We start from the raw sequence: 24,941 nt of genomic DNA, 5'->3' as shown, positions 1-24,941 counted from the left end.
GAAAGAGGGGGAAGTAGGGAGAGGGATAGGGAGAGAGTGAGAAAGAGGGGTAAGTAGGGAGAGGGATAGGGAGAGAGTGAGAAAGAGGGGGAAGTAGGGAGAGGGATAGGGAGAGAGTGAGAAAGAGGGGTAAGTAGGGAGAGGGATAGGGAGAGAGTGAGAAAGAGGGGTAAGTAGGGAGAGGGATAGGGAGAGAGCGAGAAAGAGGGGTAAGTAGGGAGAGGGATAGGGAGAGAGTGAGAAAGAGGGGTAAGTAGGGAGAGGGATAGGGAGAGAGTGAGAAAGAGGGGTAAGTAGGGAGAGGGATAGGGAGAGAGTGAGAAAGAGGGGTAAGTAGGGAGAGGGATAGGGAGAGAGCGAGAAAGAGGGGTAAGTAGGGAGAGGGATAGGGAGAGAGTGAGAAAGGCAGGGAGGTAGAAAATACCTGATAAGAGAGAATGAGGGATACCCCATGGGCATCTCAGTAACATCTTGAAAAAACAGTATGTATGGGTAACATCCCAAACACAAACTATTTAGCAAATGCATGCACACACACACACACACACACACACACACACACACACACACACACACACACACACACACACACACACACACACACACACACACACACACACACACACACACACACACACACACACACACACACACACACACACACACACACACACACACACACACACACACACACACACACACACACACACACACACACACACACACACACACACACACACACACACACACACACACTAAGCTCCAGTGTTACTCGTGTGATATTTTAAACGCTCTGCTCATAATGGAAAAGCTCCCTGCAGGCAGAGCCCTCCTGCAGAAACGTTGCTTCTGATCTTCCACATGGTTTCTCCCTCTTCAAAGAGAGCCTTTACTCAGGTTCCGTCTCTGTGTTCAAAAAGTATCATTATTTATTATTCCCGATAGAAAGAGAGAAGAAGGGAGAAGAGGGATGTGGGAGATGATAAACAGCTGATCAAATGCATGCTGAAGACTGGGGAGGAGCAGGAAGGCACTCTATGATTCATTTAATTGGGGGCATTCTTGAAAATTACCTTAAAGCTGCAAAAACCTTCCCCTGATGGGTTCCATTGGAAACCTCACACACATTCCTGACGTTTCATATGTATCCGTTCGCTCGCTCACTCACTCACTCACTCACTCACTCACTCACTCACTCACTCACTCACTCACTCACTCACTCACTCACTCACTCACTCACTCACTCACTCACTCACTCACTCACTCACTCACTCACTCACTCACTCACTCACACTCACTCATTCACACAAGTAACACATGTAACAAACATCCACATACATTATGTCTCATTCACACAAGTAACACATGTAACAAACATCCACATACATTCACTGCACAGACAGACAGACAGACAGACAGACAGACAGACAGACAGACAGACAGACAGACAGACAGACAGACAGACAGACAGACAGACAGACAGACAGACAGACAGACAGACAGACAGACAGACAGACAGACAGACAGACAGACAGACAGACAGACATTATAGGCATATGAACTGATTTGATTGAGAGCAGAGCTGGCCAGTCTCCAGGTGTCCCAGTGCTCTGTCATATTGCCTTTCCCATATTTCACTCCTCCTCTCCAGGGCTCTGCTGAGCAAACTAAATCACATCCTCCTTGTCCTGTTCACCCTAGAATAAGAGTAAGGCCATGATGAGTGTATGTCCTACATTTTCCATCCCTCACTCCTGTGCTTTCACTCTCTTTATCTCTCTCTCACTGTGCACATGTGTGTGCTTATGCATGTAAATCGAATGCGCCAGTACAGATGTGTGTGTGTTTTAGGGACTAGTGTGGTGTGTTAGGGACTGGTGTGGCGTGTTAGGGACTGGTGTGGTGTATTAGGGACTGGTGTGGTGTGTTAGGGACTGGTGTGGTGTGTTAGGGACTGGTGTTGTGTGTTAGGGACTGGTGTGGTGTGTTAGGGACTGGTGTGGTGTGTTAGGGACTGGTGTGGTGTGTTAGGGACTGTTGTGGTGTGTTAGGGACTGGTGTTGTGTGTTAGGGACTGGTGTGGTGTGTTAGGAACTGGTGTGGTGTGTTAGGGACTGGTGTGGTGTGTTAGGGACTGGTGTTGTGTTTTAGGGACTGGTGTTGTGTGTTAGGGACAGTTGTGGTGTATTAGGGACTGGTGTGGTGTGTTAGGGACTGTTGTGGTGTGTTAGGGATTGGTGTGGTGTGTTAGGGACTGGTGTGGTGTGTTAGGGACTGTTGTGGTGTGTTAGGGACTGGTGTTGTGTTTTAGGGACTGGTGTGGTGTGTTAGGGACTGTTGTGGTGTATTAGGGACTGGTGTGGTGTGTTAGGGACTGTTGTGGTGTGTTAGGGATTGGTGTGGTGTGTTAGGGACTGTTGTGGTGTATTAGGTACTGGTGTGGTGCAGGTGACTGACAAGTCCCCATGCGCACATTTTCTGTGCCGTCATACAAAATGAATGCTTCATCTAGATAAATCAAGTGACACAAGCTCCCCTCTTAACACACACACATGGACACACACACAAACATTTTCTAAAATGTATAAATTAAATAAATCAGAGGGTGATTTATATGTTTGAATATCTTAGCCTCATTTCTGAGTCTAAAACTCTCAACTGTTTCTCTGGGCAAGTGCATGTACAAACACACACACACACACACACACACACACACACACACACACACACACACACACACACACACACACACACACACACACACACACACACACACACACACACACACACACACACACACACACACACACACACACACACACACACACACACACACACACACACACACACACACACACACACACACACACACACACCCTTCCTGCTCTTTACATAAACCGTTAACCTGGCTACACCTTCGCTCCTCTCTCCAAAAAGCAACGATTGCCCTGTCAATCATGCACATCTGCCGTGACAGCCCAGCTGCTCCCCGTAACCATGGGAATGTAAGGTCTCTGAGTCGAGGACAAGCACTGGTACACTACTGTTCACTTGGGGTCACTTAGAAATGTGCTTGTTTTTAAAAGAAAAGCACCTTTTTTGTCCATTAAAATCATATCAAATTGATCAGAAATACAGTGGAGACATTATTAATGTATAAAGGACTATTGTAGCTGGAAACGGCTAATTTTTTATGGAATATCTACACAGGCGTACAGAGGCCCATTATCAGCAACCATCACTCCCTTGTTCCAATGGCACGTTGTGTTAGCTAAATCAAGTTTATAATTTTAAGAGGCTAATTGATCATTAGAAGAGCCTTTTGCAATTATGTTAGCACAGCTGAAAACTGTTGGGCTGATTAAAGAAGCAATAAAACTGGCCTTCTTTAGACTAGTTGAGTATCTGGAACATCAGCATGTGTGGGTTCCATTACAGGTTCAAAAAGAAACAAATAACTTTCTTCTGAAACTCGTCAGTCTATTCTTGTTCTGAGAAATGAAGGCTATTCCATGCCAGAAATTTCCAAGAAACTGAAGATCTCGTACAACGCTGTGTACTGCTCCCTTCACAGAACAGTGCAAACCGGCTCTAACCAGAATAGAAAGAGGAGGGGGATGCCCCGGTGCACAACTGAGCAAGAGAACAAGTACATTAGAGTGTCTAGTTCGAGAAACAGACGCCTCACAAGTGCTCAACTGGCAGTTTCATTAAATAGTACCCGCAAAACACCAGTCTCAACGTCAACAGTGACGAGGCGCCTCCGGGATGGTGGCCTTCTAGACAGAGTTGCAAAGAAAAAGCCATATCTCAGACTGGCCAATAAAAAGAAAATATTAAGATGGGCAAAAGAACACAGACACTGGACAGAGGAAGATTGGAAAAAAGTGTTATGGACAGACTAATCTAAGTTTGAGGTGTTCGGATCACAAAGAAGAACATTCGTGAGAAGCAGAAAAAATGAATTGAGTGTTTGACGACATCTGTCAAGCATGGTGGAAGCAATCTGATGGTCTAGGGGGGCTTTGTTGATGGTAAAGTCGGAGATTTGTACAGGGTAAAAGGGATCTTGAAGAAGGAAGGATATCACTCCATGCCATACTCTGTGGACGGCTCTTAATTGAAGCCAATTTCCTCCTACAATAAGACAATGTCCCAAAGCACAGCTCCAAACTAGGCAAGAACTATTTAGGGAAGAAGCAGTCAGCTGGTATTCCGGCTATAATGGAGTGGCCAGCACAGTCACCGGATCTCAACCCTATTGAGCTGTTGTGGGAGCAGCTTTACCATATGGTACGTAAGAAGTGTCCATCAAACCAATCCAGCTTGTGGGAGGTGCTTCAGGAAGCATGGGGTGAAATATCTTCAGATTATCAGATTACCTCAACAAATTGACAACTAGAATGCCAAAAGACTGCAAGGCTGTAATTGTTGCAAATGGAGGATTCTTTGACGAAAGCAAAGATTGATGGACACAATTATTATTTCAAGTAAAAATCATTGTTTTAACCTTGTCAACGTCTTGACTATATTTCCTATTCATTTTGCAACTCATTTGTGGAGCGATGGGTAACGATGCTTCGTGGGTGTCAGTTGTTGATGTGTGCAGAGGGTCCCTGGTTCGCGCCCGGGTATGGGCGAGGGGACGGTCTAAAGTTATACTGTTACATAAGTGACCCCAAACTTTTGAACAGTATTGTACATGTGGGCGGGTTGCTTCACAAAGAGAACATCAATCAGCTAACCAATCACAGTTTATATTGAGGTTTATTCCTATTTATTTATTCAGCATTCTATTACACATATGATTTGATATATGCATATAATAATGATGCACTGAGAGAGTGAATGTGCCCTCAAATTTACTGAGTACATTAAACCTGGAAGACTGGAGTCATTTGACTGATTATTTGATTATTCAACACAAGACTGCAATTAAGTTATATTTTACTGCAGAATACTGTTACAATGGTCCTCATGAACTTTAGGCCTGACATGCAGTAGGCCAACATCAACACACCAGAGAAGAGTAAGAGCCTAAGTAATTATCTTCCTCCCATTGAACAACAGAGCTTCAGTCAGCGGGATTCATCCTGTCCTAACCCTGTGACTTTGACATTGAGATGACATTGGTCTAAAAAATGCAAGAATGCAACAGGACCTCACTTAGTATTTCTGCATGACACAGAAAGTACATATTCTGAAATAGAACACCACATGATGCAGAACATTCCGCTGCTTGTCAATATCAGGGCTAGTCTACATAGTAGGTTGGTAGGAAGAGATCAGATAACATATGTGAGAGGAGTATAGACCTTGTATTAGGAGTATAATGAAGTCTTAATGTGATAGTCCAGGGTCTCTGCCTCGTTTATTTAAGTGAAATATTAGTGTCACACCTCTAAAAGTGAGGCAGCGAGAGGGGATAGAGAGAGGGTAGAGAGAGGATAGAGAGAGGATAGAGAGAGGATAGAGAGAGGGTAGAGAGGATAGAGAGAGGATAGAGAGAGGATAGAGAGAGGGTAGAGAGGATAGAGAGAGGATAGAGAGAGGATAGAGAGAGGATAGAGAGAGGATAGAGAGAGGGTAGAGAGGATAGAGAGAGGATAGAGAGAGGATAGAGAGAGGATAGAGAGAGGATAGAGAGAGGGTAGAGAGGATAGAGAGAGGATAGAGAGAGGATAGAGAGAGGATAGAGAGAGGGTAGAGAGGATAGAGAGAGGATAGAGAGAGGATAGAGAGATGGTAGAGAGGATAGAGAGAGGATAGAGAGAGGATAGAGAGAGGATAGAGAGAGGGTAGAGAGGATAGAGAGAGGATAGAGAGAGGATAGAGAGAGGATAGAGAGAGGATAGAGAGAGGGTAGAGAGGATAGAGAGAGGGTAGAGAGAGGATAGAGAGAGGATAGAGAGAGGATAGAGAGAGTGTAGAGAGGATTTAGAGAGGATAGAGAGAGGATAGAGAGGATAGAGAGGATCGAGAGAGGATAGAGAGAGGATAGAGAGAGGATAGAGAGGATAGAGAGAGGATAGAGAGAGGACCGAGAGAGGATAGAGAGAGGATAGAGAGAGGATAGAGAGAGGATTGAGAGAGGGTAGAGAGAGGATAGAGAGAGGATAGAGAGAGGATCGAGAGAGGATAGAGAGAGGATAGAGAGAGGATCGAGAGAGGATCGAGAGAGGACCGAGAGAGGATAGAGAGAGGATAGAGAGAGGATAGAGAGAGGATTGAGAGAGGGTAGAGAGAGGGTAGAGAGAGGATAGAGAGAGGATAGAGAGAGGATAGAGAGAGGATCGAGAGAGGATCGAGAGAGGGTAGAGAGAGGATAGAGAGAGTGGGTGTGTATGAAGAGGAGGACCAAAGGCATTAGTCCCACTGACTAATTGATTGTTTGGCTGCTGCAGTAACTGTCAGTGTATTAACTATGAAGAGGTTAACGTGGAGCAGATACAGGGAGTGAGAGAGAGGGGTGTGAGAGAGATGAGAGAGAGAGAGAGAGAGAGAGAGAGAGAGAGAGAGAGAGAGAGAGAGAGAGAGAGAGAGAGAGAGAGAGAGAGAGAGAGAGAGAGAGAGAGAGAGGTGAGAGAGAAGTGAGAGAGAGGTGAGAGAGAGAGGGGTGAGAGCGAGAGAGAGAGAGAGAGAGAGAGAGAGAGAGAGAGAGAGAGAGAGAGAGAGAGAGAGAGAGAGAGAGAGAGAGAGAGAGAGAGAGAGAGAGAGAGAGAGAGAGAGAGAGAGAGAGAGAGAGAGAGAGAGAGAGAGAGAGAAGTGAGAGAGAGAGAGGTGAGAGAGAGACAGAGAGAGAAGGATAGAGAAAGATAACGATAGCGATTGCGAGGAAGAGAGAAGGACAGGGAACTTACCTCAACACCGTGATGCAGAGAGAGATCGTCTGGCAACCAATATATTACAGTATAGTATGATTAACTCACATGCCAAGATCACATGCTTGGACCTCCCCTGAACATTAAATAAGTATGTTTATAAATGTAATCTTTGCATTAGCTTTGTCACTCCTTAGCTTTTATCTCCCAGAGTGTGAGCCTCCAGCCCTGTCTCTAAATCAGTCCCATAGCCTGGCCTGGCCTGCTCCTACTCTTCTCTCCAAACCTGCTGACACACATTATTAATGTGCCTCATTTACTGTAACCTGTCTGTGGTCTATGGTCCTCAACCCATCCCCCTCTCCCTCTCCATCCCCTTCCTCCCCCTCTCCCTTCCTCCCCAAGCAGGTGTGGCCAGGCAGGTGTGGCCAGGTCATCCAGACCCATACACTGTGGATAGAGGAGACCTGTGCAAACAGCTGACCTGGACCTGGGGCCAGCAGGGGGTCTCTCCTCTCTCTCTCTCTCTCTCTCTCTCTCTCTCTCTCTCTCTCTCTCTCTCTCTCTCTCTCTCTCTCTCTCTCTCTCTCCAGCTCTCTCTCTCTCTATTTCTCTAGTTTTCTTTCACCCCCCACCCCCTCTCCATCCTCTGTCTGGACTTGGTGGATTTAGCATCCCACTCCACCCTCTCAGTCTGTTCGACTGATACCACTGCACAGTATATTCACAGGCACCAACAAAAATATGTCCCATATGTTATTGAAGTTCTGGAATATCAGTACACAACTGATTATATAAAAGTATCACATTCTCCAAAAACAGCTAGAGACCTTTGATGACCTGAAAACCCCTAGCAGGAAATGAGAGAGATCATACGAGAGGAGGCCTGGGCAAGCCTCTATGTGAGAGGTGACTGTGTGTGTGAAAGCATGTGGAGTGTAGGCCATGCATCCGGGGAGTGTAAGATTCCTGCGTGTGGCATTGCACCGGATGGAACCTCACACAAACACTGATGCCATACATCCCCCCTTCATGGCACCTGTCCACAGTGCTCCACTAGGCGGCTGAGTCATGATGTCTGGTATCCAGGCCTAGCCGGCCCTCCTGTGGCCCCTAGGGAATGGCTGAGGGGCAGAGGCCAGGCCGCAGTAATTAGAGACTACAGGAGGGGGCGCCGTGGATGACTGCAGAGGATGGTGCTGCCTGCAGTGCGCCTCATCTGCAGAGCTGAGCTGCCATCTGTTGATCTCTCTCTCTCTCTCTCTCTCTCTCTCTCTCTCTCTCTCTCTCTCTCTCTCTCTCTCTCTCTCTCTCTCTCTCTCTCTCTCTCTCTCTCTCTCTCTCTCTCTCTCTCTCTCTCTCTCTCTCTCTCTCTCTCTCTCGGGACATGGGACAAGATGGACTTAACCCTGTTCTCCCTAAGCTCCTCTCTACAACTACTCTCCTCCAGGCGCCATCACCTTAGTGTAAATACAGGGAGGAATTCCAAATCTGCGACAACTTAGAGATATGCCATTATTCAGAGACATGCTAGATGGTTACAGTCAGAAAATGTAAATGTGTGTTTACAGTAACTCTACCATATTTGAATGATTAAGTGCACATGCATTTGTATTTCTTGGATCCTGGGTGGCTGGTGGATGTGCCTATGGGTTAGTGTGACTAGAGGATTGGCTATGATCACCATCTCTGACTAACACTGGTGTCTGTTTTTTAATTTTTTAAACCAGGCAATTCAGTTAAGAACAAATGCTCATTTACAATGACAGCCTAGGAATAGTGGGTTAATTGCCTTGTTCAGGGGCAGAAAAACAGATTTTTGCCTTGTCAGCTCAGGGATTTGATCTAGCAACCTTTTGGTTACTGGCCCAACGCTCTAACCACCAGGCTAACTGCCACAACGGATGGCTACCTGTCGTCTGTCAACTCTCTTTAGTGACATTCCATAGCTGTATGCTCTTCTGAGACCCAGTGAGGGGAGACCCAGTACATGAACATCTCACCAGACTAACGTATCTAACGTCTCTCTATGGAACCGTGACCTGTGCTAATGAGCAGCCTTACACTCAGGCAGACTGGGACAGGCAGACTGGGACAGGCAGACTGGGACACTCCGGCATTTTAGCTACACCAGCCCACATCACCACGCACAATGCACCTATTCCATAACATGGGACCTTTTTCTACACATGAGATGATCCGGGCAAGAAAATCCTTGTCTGTAAAACACAAACAGCATGAGGTATGAGCTAATATGTCACCAATATTGAAAGGGGAGACTCACGTACATGACAGAATCGGTTGTTTGGCTCTACGATGTCCACACACTTTATGGCAGCCGTCTTAAATCAAATCAAATCAAATTGTATTTGTCACATACACATGGTTAGCAGATGTTAATGCGAGTGTAGCGAAATTCTTGTGCTTCTAGTTCCAACCATGCAGTAATCTAATCAAAAATTTTACAACCACTACCTTCTACACACAAGTATAAAGGAATGAATAAGATTGTACATAAAAATATATGAATGAGCAATGGCCGAACGGCATAGGCAAGATGCAGTAGATGGTACAGAGTACAATATACGTATACATATGAGATGACTAATGTAAACATTATATAAAGTGGCATTATTTAAAGTGGCTGGTGAAACATTTATTACATACATTTTTCATTATTAAAGTCGCTAGAGATTAGTCAGTATGTTGGCAGCAGCCACTCAATGTTAGTGATGTCTGTTTAACAGTCTGATGGCCTTGAGATAGAAGCTGTTTTTCAGTCTCTCGGTCCCAGCTTTGATGCACCTGTACTGACCTCGCCTTCTGGATAATAGCGGGGTGAACAGGCAGTGGCTCGGGTGGTTGTTGTCCTTGATGATCTTTTTGGCCTTCCTGTAACATTGGGTGGTGTAGGTGTCCTGTAGGGCAGGTAGTTTGCCCCCGGTGATGCGTTGTGCAGGCGTCACTACCCTCTGGAGAGCCTTACGGTTGTGGGCGGAGCAGTTGCCGTACCAGGTGGTGATACAGCCCGACAGGTTGCTCTCGATTGTGCATCTGTAGAAGTTTGTGAGTGTTTTTGGTGACAAGCCAAATTTCTTCAGCCTCCTGAGGTTGAAGAGGAGCTGCTGCACCTTCTTTACCACGCTGTCTGTGTGGGTGGACCAATTCAGTTTGTCCGTGATGTGTCCCCCGAGGAACTTAAAACTTTTGACCCTCTCCACTACTGTCCCATCAATGTGGATAGGGGACTTCTCCCTCTGCTGTTTCCTGAAGCCCACGATCATCTCCTTTGTTTACTGACACTGAGTGTGAGGTTGTTTTCCTCCTCCATTGTCACAGTGCCCCAAAAAAACAAGGTGACATGACCAAATGACTATCGCCCATCGCGCTAACCTCGGTCAACATGAAGTGCTTCGAGAGGCTGGTCATGGCCCACATCAAGGCCAGCAGGCCAGGCACACTGGATCCACTCCAATTTACCTGCGGCTCAAACAGATCCATGGAAGATGCCATTTCCATCGCTATTCACACGGCCGTAACACATCTGGACAAGAGTCACACCTATGTGAGAATGCGGTTCATTGAATACAGTTCAGTATTCAACACTATGGTTTCCTCCAAGCTCAACACCAAGCTTAGAGCCTTGGGTCTGGAGACCACCCTCTGCAACTGGATCCTGAACTTCCTGACGGGCACACCACAGGCTGTGAGGATTGGCAACAACATCTCATCCACATTGACTATTAACACAGGGGCTCCCAAGGGGTGTGTCCTCAGTCCTCTGCTGTACTCCCTGTTCATGCCTGTTTGCTGACAACACCACGGTTTTAGGCCTGATAACCAACAACCACGAGTCAGTCTATAGAGAGCTGGTAAGTGATCTGGCGTTGTGGTGTCATGACAACAACCACTCTCAAAGTCAGCAAAACAAAGGAGTTGCTTGTTGACTTCAAGAAGAGACGGAAACAGAAGACGGAAACATGCCCCTATCCACATCAACGGAACAGCAGTAGAGTCACAAGTTTTAAGTTCCTTGGCATCCACATCACCGAGGACTTGTCGCTTGAACCAACAACACCACCAGTCTTGTCAAGAGGGCGCAAAAGCATCTCTACTTCCTAAGGCGGCTGAATAAATTTGGCATGCTGCCCAGGGTCCTCTCCAAATACTACCACTGCACCATCGAGAGTGTCCTGACAGGTTGCATCACGGGACTGGTACAGGAATTGCTCCATCCATGACCGCAAGGGCTTTCAGCGGGTAGTGAAGATTGCCCAGTACATCACTGGGACAGTGCTCCCACCCATCCAGGACATCTACTCGAAATGGTTCGTGAGGTAGGCATGCAGCTTCATCAAGGGCCCCACACACCCCAGTCACGAGCTGTTCTCTCCCTTACCATCAGGCAGACGGTATCGGAGCATGAGGCCTGATACCAAAAGGTTCAGAGACAGTTTCTATCTACAAACCATCAGACTGCTGAACACTTGAACTGGACTGACCACCTGCTCTGATTTTCAACACATTCACTCACACACACACACACACACACACACACACACACACACACACACACACACACACACACACACACACACACACACACACACACACACACACACACACACACACACACACACACACACACACACACACACACACACACACACACACACACACACACACACACCACAACTTGCTGCTACCAGAAATTTCTTATAATGCTCAATTTATACACTGCCCTCCATCCCCCCTTCCCCCATACATGTGTAAATATTAGACTATAAATTGTGCCTTCCTGTATTCTATTTACGTTCAAATGTTTCTTCTATTCTACCAAGCCATTTACTTTATGTTTGTATTCTTATCTTTTATTATTTCTTATTGTTGCATTGTCGAGAAGGAACTTGCAAGTAAGCATTTTGTTGGATGATGCATGTCATGCGCATCCCGTACATACCACTCATAAAACTTGAAACTGGCTGCTGCAGTGAAATGACTAAAGATGACCTAAGAAGTGAGGGCTATCGTCCCCCTACTCCCTCTCTCCCCTCTCTCCAGTGTATGTTGGCCCAGAGCAGGCAGGTGTGTGCAGCAAGGCTTGATGTTGCACTCTCCCCCATTAGGCCCGTCGGACCACCTGCCAGGGCCGGGGATGAGATGGCTCCCTCGTGGCCCTCTGGACTCTTTACTGGCCAGCCAACAATTACTGTCTCCCCTGGATGAATGAAGTGAGCTGGATCCAGCATCACCTCCCACCACCAATACCCTCCATTGGTTCTATAAACCAGGTGAGACCCAGCCACCCCTCTCTGCCCCTTGCCCTTGGGGTGTCCTTGGGGTGTCCCTGGGATGGACAGGGCTAGCGTTCTCACTCTCAGCTCCAATAATAATGACAGAAACTAGCATAGCTCACCACTATCAGTACCCACTGTGGTAGAACTCCTCAAAAATAAGATAGTCAAGAGAAAGAGAGGGGTGAGTTACTCGTGTCATCGACTCTATATGTCCTGGGGGCTCATTTATAACCGTTGTGTAATTTTTACACTAAATATCAAACATAGCTGTTTCCGGTTCCGGTTGGAGCGAGTGGTCGCATCTGCACTTAGCTCCCGCGGGTAGTATAACTTTTTCATTATATTTCATTATATCACAACGGTTTGATTTGTCTAATCTTAGCAATTTCTTCTCAGCTAGCTACATAGCCGTCTTTGTATCAAAGATAATTGCGTAATTATCGTATTTCGCCGTCCTGACGTAGTCTTCACTAGCCAGCTAGCTAACGTCCACTGATTAGCTGCACTGGAGAAACTATTACACTCAACTGAACGACTTGATTAGTGTAGTGTTAGCTAGCTACATAGCTGTCTTTGCTGTCTTCGTATCATCGTATCCAAGATAATTGTGTTGTTTAGGTTTAGAGTGTGTAGTCTTAGAGTGATTATCTTAATTTACCGAGGTTAGCTAGCCAGCTATTTGTCGTCCTTAACGTAGGTGACTCTGCTAGCTAGCCAACGTCATCTGTATAGAACTCAACTACCCGGTCGCATTCACAGGTAGTATCACATTTTCACTTCATTTCATTACAGTACAACGGTTTGATTTGTTTGATCGTAGCTAGCTAGCTACATAGCCGTCTTTGTATCAAAGATAATTGTGTAGTCTAGAGCGATTTTCTAGGTTCGCTAGCCAGCTATTGTCGTTCTTTTAACGCAACGTAACGTAAACAACACTGCTAGCTAGCCAGCTAGCCCCCGAATAGCAACACTGCAGAAACTATTACACTCAACGGAACGACTTGATTAGTGTAGTGTCAACAACGCACCCACTGCCAGCTGGCCTACTTCAGCAGTACTGTATCATTTTAATCATTTTAGTCAATAAGATTCTTGCTACGTAGCTTAACTTTCTGAACATTCGAGACGTGTAGTCCACTTGTCATTCCAATCTCCTTTGCATTAGCGTAGCCTCTTCTGTAGCCTGTCAACTATGTGTCTGTTTATCCCTGTTCTCTCCTCTCTGCACAGACCATACAAACGCTCCTCACCGCGTGGCCGCGGCCACCCTACTCTGGTGGTCCCAGCGCGCACGACCCACGTGGAGTTCCAGGTCTCCGGTAGCCTCTGGAACTGCCAATCTGCGGTCAACAAGGCAGAGTTCATCTCAGCCTATGCCTCCCTCCAGTCCCTCGACTTCTTGGCACTGACGGAAACATGGATCACCACAGACAACACTGCTACTCCTACTGCTCTCTCTTCGTCCGCCCACGTGTTCTCGCACACCCCGAGAGCGTCTGGTCAGTGGGGTGGTGGCACCGGGATCCTCATCTCTCCCAAGTGGTCATTCTCTCTTTCTCCCCTTACCCATCTGTCTATCGCCTCCTTTGAATTCCATGCTGTCACAGTTACTAGCCCTTTCAAGCTTAACATCCTTATCATTTATCGCCCTCCAGGTTCCCTCGGAGAGTTCATCAATGAGCTTGATGCCTTGATAAGCTCCTTTCCTGAGGACGGCTCACCTCTCACAGTTCTGGGCGACTTTAACCTCCCCACGTCTACCTTTGACTCTTTCCTCTCTGCCTCCTTCTTTCCACTCCTCTCCTCTTTTGACCTCACCCTCTCACCTTCCCCCTACTCACAAGGCAGGCAATACGCTCGACCTCATCTTTACTAGATGCTGTTCTTCCACTAACCTCATTGCAACTCCCCTCCAAGTCTCCGACCACTGCCTTGTATCCTTTTCCCTCTCGCTCTCATCCAACACCTCCCACACTGCCCCTACTCGGATGGTATCGCGCCGTCCCAACCTTCGCTCTCTCTCCCCCGCTACTCTCTCTTCTTCCATCCTATCATCTCTTCCCTCCGCTCAAACCTTCTCCCACCTATCTCCTGATTCTGCCTCCTCAACCCTCCTCTCCTCCCTCTCTGCATCCCTTGACTCTCTATGTCCCCTATCCTCCAGGCCGGCTCGGTCCTCCCCTCCCGCTCCGTGGCTCGATGACTCATTGCGAGCTCACAGAACAGGGCTCCGGGCAGCCGAGCGGAAATGGAGGAAAACTCGCCTCCCTGCGGACCTGGCATCCTTTCACTCCCTCCTCTCTACATTTTCCTCCTCTGTCTCTGCTGCTAAAGCCACTTTCTACCACGCTAAATTCCAAGCATCTGCCTCTAACCCTAGGAAGCTCTTTGCCACCTTCTCCTCCCTCCTGAATCCTCCTCCCCTCCCCCCTCCTCCCTCTCTGCAGATGACTTCGTCAACCATTTTGAAAAGAAGGTCGACGACATCCGATCCTCGTTTGCTAAGTCAAACGACACCGCTGGTTCTGCTCACACTGCCCTACCCTGTGCTCTGACCTCTTTCTCCCCTCTCTCTCCAGATGAAATCTTGCGTCTTGTGACGGCCGGCCGCCCAACAACCTGCCCGCTTGACCCTATCCCCTCCTCTCTTCTCCAGACCATTTCCGGAGACCTTCTCCCTTACCTCACCTCGCTCATCAACTCATCCCTGACCGCTGGCTACGTCCCTTCCGTCTTCAAGAGAGCGAGAGTTGCACCCTTTCTGAAAAAACCTACACTCGATCCCTCCGATGTCAACAATTACAGACCAGTATCCCTTCTTTCTTTTCTCTCCAAAACTCTTGAACGTGCCGTCCTTGGCCAGCTCTCCCGCTATCTCTCTCTGAATGACCTTCTTGATCCAAATCAGTCAGGTTTCAAGACTAGTCATTCAACTGAGACTGCTCTCCTCTGTATCACGGAGGCGCTCCGCACTGCTAAAGCTAACTCTCTCTCCTCTGCTCTCATCCTTCTAGATCTATCGGCTGCCTTCGATACTGTGAACCATCAGATCCTCCTCTCCACCCTCTCCGAGTTGGGCATCTCCGGCGCGGCCCACGCTTGGATTGCGTCCTACCTGACAGGTCGCTCCTACCAGGTGGCGTGGCGAGAATCTGTCTCCTCACCACGCGCTCTCACCACTGGTGTCCCCCAGGGCTCTGTTCTTGGCCCTCTCCTATTCTCGCTATACACCAAGTCACTTGGCTCTGTCATAACCTCACATGGTCTCTCTTATCATTGCTATGCAGACGACACACAATTAATCTTCTCCTTTCCCCCTTCTGATGACCAGGTGGCGAATCGCATCTCTGCATGTCTGGCAGACATATCAATGTGGATGACGGAACACCACCTCAAGCTGAACCTCGGCAAGACGGAGCTGTTCTTCCTCCCGGGGAAGGACTGCCCGTTCCATGATCTCGCCATCACGGTTGACAACTCCATTGTGTCCTCCTCCCAGAGCGCCAAGAACCTTGGCGTGATCCTGGACAACACCCTGTCGTTCTCAACCAACATCAAGGCGGTGGCCCGTTCCTGTAGGTTCATGCTTTACAACATCCGCAGAGTACGACCCTGCCTCACACAGGAAGCGGAGCAGGTCCTAATCCAGGCACTTGTCATCTCCCGTCTGGATTACTGCAACTCGCTGTTGGCTGGGCTCCCTGCCTGTGCCATTAAACCCCTTCAACTCATCCAGAACGCCGCAGCCCGTCTGGTGTTCAACCTTCCCAAGTTCTCTCACGTCACCCCGCTCCTCCGTTCTCTCCACTGGCTTCCAGTTGAAGCTCGCATCCGCTACAAGACCATGGTGCTTGCCTACGGAGCTGTGAGGGGAACGGCACCTCAGTACCTCCAGGCTCTGATCAGGCCCTACACCCAAACAAGGGCACTGCGTTCATCCACCTCTGGCCTGCTCGCCTCCCTACCACTGAGGAAGTACAGCTCCCGCTCAGCCCAGTCAAAACTGTTCGCTGCCCTGGCCCCCCAATGGTGGAACAAACTCCCTCACGACGCCAGGACAGCGGAGTCAATCACCACCTTCCGGAGACACCTGAAATCCCACCTCTTTAAGGAATACCTAGGATAGGATAAGTAATCCCTCTCACCCCCCCCCCTTAAGTTTTAGATGCACTATTGTTAAGTGACTGTCCCACTGGATGTCATAAGGTGAATGCACCAATTTGTAAGTCGCTCTGGATAAGAGCGTCTGCTAAATGACTTAAATGTAAATGTAAATGTCAACCACAGAGACCAGGGAGGTTTTCCAATGTCTTGCAAAGAAGACCACCTACTGGTAGATGGGAAAGAAAAAAAATAGATATTGAATATCCCTTTGAGCATGGTGAAGTTATTAATCGCACTTTGGATGGTGTATCAATTCACTACAAAGATACAGGTGTCCTTCCTAACTCAGTTGCTGGAGAGGAAGAACACTGCTCAGGGATTTCACCATGAGGCCAATTGTGACTTTCCGTTTAACGGCTTTCGGATGGGACGTTAAACGGGTGTCCTGACTCTCTGAGGTCATTAAAGATCCCATGGCACTTATCGTAAGAGTAGGGGTGTTAACCCCGGTGTCCTGGCTTAATTCCCAATATGGACCTCAAGCCATCACGGTCACCTAATAATCCCCAGTTTACAATTGGCTCATTCATCCCCCTCCTCTCCCCTGTAACTATTCCCCAGGTCGTTGCTGCAAATGAGAACGTGTTCTCAGTCAAATTACCTGGTAAAAGATAACGGATAAATAAATAAAACAGTTACAGTACAGAGTTTAATGGCTGTGATTGTGAAAAACTGAGGATGGATCAACAACGTTGTAGTAACTACACAATGACTAACCTAATTTACAGGATGAAAAGAAGGAAGCTTGTACAGAATACAAATATTCCAAAACATGCATCCTGTTTGCAATAAAGCAATAATGTAAAACTCCCCAAAATTTGGCAAAGAAATGAACTTTATCTCCTGACTACAAAGCGTTATGTTTGGGGCAAATCCAACACAACACATAACTGAGTACTACTCTTCATATTTTCAAGCATGGTGGTAACTGCATCATGTTATGGGTATGCTTTTCATCGGCAAGGACTATGGAGTTTTTTAGGATAAAAAGAAAAAGGAAGAGAGCTAAGCATAACAAAATTCTACAGGAAAACCTAGTTCAGTCTGCTTTCCGACAGATGCTAGGAGACAAATGAACTTTTCAGCAGGACAATAACCTAAAACACAAGGATAAATATACACGGGAGTTGCTTAACAAGATGACATTAACTAGTGGCCTAGTTACAGTTTTGATTTAAATCAGCTTGAAAATCTTTGGCAATATTTGAAAATGGCTGTCGAGCAATGATCAACAAACAATTTGACAGAGCTTGAACAATTTGAAAAATAATAATGTACAAATATTGTATAATTCAGGTGTGTAAAGTCCTTACACTGTAACTACAGCTGCAATCGCTGACAAAGATGATTCAAATAAGTATTGTCTCAGGGGTGTGAATACTTATGTAAATTAGATATTTCTGAAATTTATTTTCAATAAATATGCAAACATTTCTAAAAACATGTTTTCACTTTGTCATTATTGGGTATTGTGTGTAGATGCGTGAGAAAAAATATGTTTATTTAATTTTGAATTCAGGCTGTAACACAACAAAATGTGGAATAAGTCAAGAGCTTTGAATACTATCTGAAGGCACTGTACATATATTTCAGGATGTTGTTAATCCCTGAAAATAATCAGAAGTTATGTAAACATTACAGTTTTGATATCATAGTTTGTCCAAAAAAAAACGTTTTTTCAGCACAACTTGGGTAAATTGAGCCGCGTGACAGGTACAGTAAGTTAAGCCGCCTCCAAATTTCTGTACTGCTAGACATATTACCATTACCTATTTAAAACCATTTCCCAAACACAATTCAACACAATCACAATCACTTTTCTTTCATTTAATAATTTTAAGTACAGTTGAAGTCGGAAGTTTACATACACTTTAGCCAAATACATTTGAACTCAGTTTTTCACAATTCCTGACATTTAGTCCTAGGAAAAATTTCCTGTCTTAGGTCAGTTAGGATCACGACTTTATTTGAAGAATGTGAAATGTCAGAATAATAGTAGAGAGAATGATTTATTTCAGCTTTAATTTCTTTCATCACATTTCCAGTGGGTCAGAAGTTTACATACACTCAATTAGTATTTGGTAGCATTGCCTTTAAATTGTTTAACTTGGGTCAAACATTTCGGGGAGCCTTCCACAAGCTTCCCACAATAATTTGGGTGAATTTTGGCCATTCCTCATGGCAGAGCTTGTGTAACTTAATCAGGGTTGTAGGTCTCCTTGCTCGCACATGCTTTTTCAGTTCTGTCCACACATTTTCTATAGGGTTGAAGTCAGGGCTTTGTGATGGCCACTCCAATACCTTGACTTTGTTGTCCTTAAGCCATTTTGCTACAACTTTGGAAGTATGCTTGGGTTAATTTTCCATTTGGAAGATCCATTTGAGACCAAGCTTTAACTTCCTGACTAATGTCATGAAATGTTGCTTCAATATATCCACATAATTTTCCTCCCTCATGACGGCATGTCTTTGGTGAAGTGCACCAGTCCCTCCTGCAGCGAATCACCCCCGTGCTTCTCGGTTGGGATGATGTTCTTCGGCTTGCAAGCCTCCCTCTTTTTCCTCCAAACATAACGATGGTCATTATGGCCAAACAGTTCTTTTTTTGTTTCATCAGACCAGAGGACATTTCTCCAAAAAGTATGAACTTTGTCCCCATGTGCAGTTGCAAACCGTAGTCTGGCTTTTTATGGTGGTTATGGAGCAGTGGCTTCTTACTTGCTGAGCGGTCATTCAGGTTATGTTGATATAGGGACTCGTTTTACTGTGGATATAGATACTTTTGTACCTGTTTCCTCCAGCATCTTCACAAGGTCCGTAGATGTTGTTTAGAAATGGATTTGCACTTTTCACACCAAAGTACATTTATCTCTAGGAGACAATATGAGTCTCCTTCCTGAGCGGTATGACTGCTGCGTGGTCCCATGGTGTTTATACTTGCATACTATTGTTTGTACAGATGAATGTGGTGCCTTCAGGCGTTTGGAAATTGAGGAGGTCTACAAAACAAATTCTGAGGTCTTGGCGGATTTCTTTCGATTTTCCCATGATGTCAAGCAAGGAGGCACTGCGTTTGAAGGTAGGCTTTGAAATACACCTCCAATTGACTCAAATGATGTCAATTAGTCTGTCAGACGCATCTAAAGCTATGGCATCCTTTTCTGGAATTTTCCAAGCTGTTAAAGGCACAGTCAACTTAGTGTATGTAAACTTCTGACCCACTGGAATTGTGATACAATGAATTATACGTGAAATAATCTGTCTGTAAACAATTGTTAGAAAAATGACTTGTGTCATGCACAAAGTAGATGTCCTAACCAACTTGTTAAGACTATAGTTTGTTACAAGAAATTTGTGGAGTGGTTGAAAAACGAGTTTCATTGACTCCAACGTAAGCGTATGTAAACTTCCGACTTCAACTGTATGTTTTTATCATAGGCCAGGAGGCCCTGTTGTTACCTCGTATCCCATCGATAGTCCCCTGTATTACACCTGGGAATAAAACACTTCAATTTGATCATCCTGCCATTGGCTCAATTAACCGCAAGACAAAAATATATATTTTTATTTAAATTTTATATCACCTTTGTTCAACCAGTCAACGAGAGCATACAGGTCACAGTGGTGGGTAGTATATGGGGCTTTGGAGACAAAACAGATGGCACTGTGATAGACTACATCCAATTTGCTGAGTAGAGTGTTGGAGACTATTTTGTAAATGACATCGCCGAAGTCAAGGATAGGTAGGATAGTCAGTTTTATGAGGGTATGTTTGGCAGCATGAGTGAAAGCTGTGTTGCGAAATAGGAAGCCGATTCTAGATTTTGGATTGGAGATGCTGAATGTGAGTCTGGAAGGAGAGTTTACAGTCTAACCAGTCACCTAGGTATTTGTTGTTCTCCACATATTCTAAGTCAGAACTGCCCAGAGTAGTGATGTTAGACGGTCGGGTGGGTGCGGGCAGCGATCAGTTGAAGAGCATGCATTTATTTTTACTTGCATTTAAGAGCAATTGGAGGCCACGGAAGGAGTGTTGTATGGCATTGAAGCTCGTCTGGAGGTTTGTTAATACAGTGTCCAAAGAAGGGCCAGATGTATACAGAATGGTGTCGTCTACGTAGAGGTGGATCAGAGAATCACCAGCAGCAAGAACGACATCAGTGATGTATACAAAGAAAAGAGTCGGCCCGAGAATTGAACCCTGTGGCACGCCCATAGAGACTGCCAGAGGTGTGGACAACAGGCCCTCCAATTTGACACGCTGAACTATCTGAGAAGTAGTTGGTGAACTAGGCGAAGCAGTCATTTGAGAAACAAAGGCTGTTGAGTCTGACGATCAGAATGTAGTGATTGACAGAGTCAAAAGCCTTGGCCAGGTCGATGAAGGCGGCTGCACAATATTGTCTTTTATCGATGGTGGTTATGATATCGTTTAGGACCTTGAGCGTGGCTGGGATGCACCCATTTTGACCACACAGCTAAAAGGATGCACTTTCACACAATATTTAGGACCTCATATTGAAGCATATAGACACCAACTGATGTACAGTATTGAACTATCTTAAAATGATCTACTTTGGTTTGGATACTAACATAGGAAATCTATTTTGCTTGGACCTAACTTGCTTACCACTTTTTCCATGTGTTTTTTCTCGTCACAGACTTCATTAAATGATGACCTCTTCCTAAATATTTGGTCAAACAATACATTTTGTGTACGGTTTCCTAGAAACAAGGATTGTTCAACTTACCCCTTAGGCTCAACTTATGTACTTTTCCTATTATACTGTAAATCAGACCTCTCTTGAAACTGTGCATGCATGATCCAGCATTCCCACTGGGTAAAAAATGGTGGAATCAATGCTGTTTCCACGTCATTTTAACAAATATAATTAAGCATTTAATGAACACGAAAAACTGATTAGGAAGTAAGGGAATTTGTAATTTTTTTCACCAACTGAACCTAAATCCAATGTCAAGGGTGAAAGTTTTTGTTGATTTTATGTTGAATTTAAGTTAGTTGACAACTCAACCAAATGTACAGTGCATTTAAAGAAAAGACTTTGAACAGATGTTCGTGCACAATGGATCATAAACCCACCTGAAAAAACGCCCATCATTCACTTTTTTATGGTGACAGTAGCAACTTTATTTGCTGTACAAATTAGGTCAAGACACTATCTAAAAGGTAATAGGAATGTCAAACTTTTTCCACATTTTGTTACATTACTGTCATGCAGGTGAAAGAGGACCCAAAAGCGACTTGGCGAAAACAGAGTCTTTAATCCAGTAAAGTAAATACAAACAAAAAACACAACTTTCACTCGAAATGACGAGGACAAACTGGAGACTCGATCTTGAACAGCAGGTGAACAGCAGGTTGCCTCGGGAAGGCACTTGAACCAGACAGACTCAGACACCTGCTCACCACGCAGCATCTGAGGAAAACACGACACGACAGGGCGATACACAAACACAGCACGGTGAATTCTAGACAAGGAACCGACAGGACAGGAACGGAATACAAAGGAAGAAATAGGGACTCTAATCAGGGGAAAGGATCGGGAACAGGTGTGGGAAGACTAAATGATTGATTAGGGGAATAGGAACAGCTGGGAGCAGGAACGGAACGATAGAGAGAAGAGAGAGCGAGAGAGTGAGAGAGGGAGGGGGAGAGAGAGGGATAGAAAGAGGGAAAGAACCTAATAAGACCAGCAGAGGGAAACGAATAGAATGGGAAGCACAGGGACAAGACAAGATAATAAATGACAAAACATGACAGTACCCCCCACTCACCGAGCGCCTCCTGGCGCACTCGAGGAGGAATCCTGGCGGCAACGGAGGAAATCATCAATGAGTGAACGGTCCAGCACGTCCCGAGACGGAACCCAACTCCTCTCCTCAGGACCGTAACCCTCCCAATCCACTAAGTATTGGTGACCCCGTCCCCGAGAACGCATGTCCATGATCTTATGTACCTTGTAAATAGGTGCGCTCTCGACAAGGACGGGAGGGGGAGGGAAGACGAACGGGGGTGCGAAGAAAGGGCTTAACACAGGAGACATGGAAGACAGGATGGACGCGACGAAGATGTCGCGGAAGAAGCAGTCGCACAGCGACAGGATTGACGACCTGGGAGACACGGAACGGACCAATGAACCGCGGAGTCAACTTACGAGAAGCTGTCGTAAGAGGAAGGTTGCGAGTGGAAAGCCACACTCTCTGGCCGCAACAATACCTTGGACTCTTAATCCTGCGTTTATTGGCGGCTCTCACAGTCTGTGCCCTGTAACGGCAAAGTGCAGACCTCACCCTCCTCCAGGTGCGCTCACAACGTTGGACAAACGCTTGAGCGGAGGGAACGCTGGACTCGGCAAGCTGGGATGAGAACAGAGGAGGCTGGTAACCCAGACTACTCTGAAACGGAGATAACCCGGTAGCAGACGAAGGAAGCGAATTGTGAGCGTATTCTGCCCAGGGGAGCTGTTCTGCCCAAGACGCAGGGTTTCTGAAAGAAAGGCTGCGTAGTATGCGACCAATCGTCTGATTGGCCCTCTCTGCTTGACCGTTAGACTGGGGATGAAACCCGGAAGAGAGACTGACGGACGCACCAATCAAACGACAGAACTCCCTCCAAAACTGTGACGTGAATTGCGGGCCTCTGTCTGAAACGGCGTCTAACGGGAGGCCATGAATTCTGAATACATTCTCGATAATGATTTGTGCCGTCTCCTTAGCGGAAGGAAGTTTAGCGAGGGGAATGAAATGTGCCGCCTTAGAGAACCTATCGACAACCGTAAGAATCACAGTCTTCCCCGCAGACAAAGGCAGACCGGTAATGAAGTCTAGGGCGATGTGAGACCATGGTCGAGAAGGAATGGGGAGCGGTCTGAGACGACCGGCAGGAGGAGAGTTACCCGACTTAGTCTGCGCGCAGTCCGAACAAGCAGCCACGAAACGGCGCGTGTCACGCTCCTGAGTCGGCCACCAAAAGCGCTGGCGAATAGACGCAAGAGTGCCTCGAACACCGGGATGACCAGCTAACTTGGCAGAGTGAGCCCACTGAAGAACAGCCAGACGAGTGGAAACAGGAACGAAAAGGAGGTTACTAGGACAAGCGCGCGCGACGCAGTGTGCGTGAGTGCTTGCTTAACCTGTCTTTCAATTCCCCAGACTGTTAACCCGACAACACGCCCATAAGGAAGAATCCCCTCGGGATCAGTAGAAGCCACAGAAGAACTAAACAGACGGGATAAGGCATCAGGCTTGGTGTTCTTGCTACCCGGACGGTAAGAAATCACAAACTCGAAACGAGCGAAAAACAACGCCCAACGAGCTTGACGGGCATTAAGTCGTTTGGCAGAACGGATGTACTCAAGGTTCTTATGGTCTGTCCAAACGACAAAAGGAACGGTCGCCCCCTCCAACCACTGTCGCCATTCGCCTAGGGCTAAGCGGATGGCGAGCAGTTCACGGTTACCCACATCATAGTTGCGCTCAGATGGCGACAGGCGATGAGAAAAATAAGCGCAAGGATGAACCTTATCGTCAGACTGGAAGCGCTGGGATAGAATGGCTCCCACGCCTACCTCTGAAGCGTCAACCTCGACAATGAATTGTCTAGTGACGTCAGGAGTAACGAGGATAGGAGCGGACGTAAAACGTTCTTTTAGAAGATCAAAAGCTCCCTGGGCGGAACCGGACCACTTAAAACACGTCTTGACAGAAGTAAGAGCTGTGAGAGGGGCAGCAACTTGACCGAAATTACGAATGAAACGCCGATAGAAATTAGCGAAACCTAAAAAGCGCTGCAACTCGACACGTGACCTTGGAACGGGCCAATCACTGACAGCTTGGACCTTAGCGGAATCCATCTGAATGCCTTCAGCGGAAATAACGGAACCGAGAAAAGTAACGGAGGAGACATGAAAAGAGCACTTCTCAGACTTTACGTAGAGACAATTCTCTAAAAGGCGCTGTAGAACACGTCGAACGTGCTGAACATGAATCTCGAGTGACGGAGAAAAAATCAGGATATCGTCAAGATAGACAAAAACAAAGATGTTCAGCATGTCTCTCAGAACATCATTAACTAATGCCTGAAAAACAGCTGGCGCATTGGCGAGACCAAACGGCAGAACCCGGTACTCAAAATGCCCTAACGGAGTGTTAAATGCCGTTTTCCACTCGTCCCCCTCTCTGATGCGCACGAGATGGTAAGCGTTACGAAGGTCCAACTTAGTAAAGCACCTGGCTCCCTGCAGAATCTCGAAGGCTGATGACATAAGGGGAAGCGGATAACGATTCTTAACCGTTATGTCATTCAGCCCTCGATAATCCACGCAGGGGCGCAGAGTACCGTCCTTCTTCTTAACAAAAAAAACCCCGCCCCGGCCGGAGAGGAAGAAGGCACTATGGTACCGGCGTCAAGAGACACAGACAAATAATCCTCGAGAGCCTTACGTTCGGGAGCCGACAGAGAGTATAGTCTACCCCGAGGAGGAGTGGTCCCCGGAAGGAGATCAATACTACAATCATACGACCGGTGAGGAGGAAGGGAGTTGGCTCGGGACCGACTGAAGACCGTGCGCAGATCATGATATTCCTCCGGCACTCCTGTCAAATCGCCAGGTTCCTCCAGAGAAGTAGGGACAGAAGA

Source organism: Oncorhynchus gorbuscha, linkage group LG02 (genome assembly GCF_021184085.1).
Source record: "Oncorhynchus gorbuscha isolate QuinsamMale2020 ecotype Even-year linkage group LG02, OgorEven_v1.0, whole genome shotgun sequence".
NCBI classification, from domain to species: Eukaryota; Metazoa; Chordata; class Actinopteri; order Salmoniformes; family Salmonidae; genus Oncorhynchus; species Oncorhynchus gorbuscha.
This window is presented reverse-complemented; position numbering follows the sequence as displayed.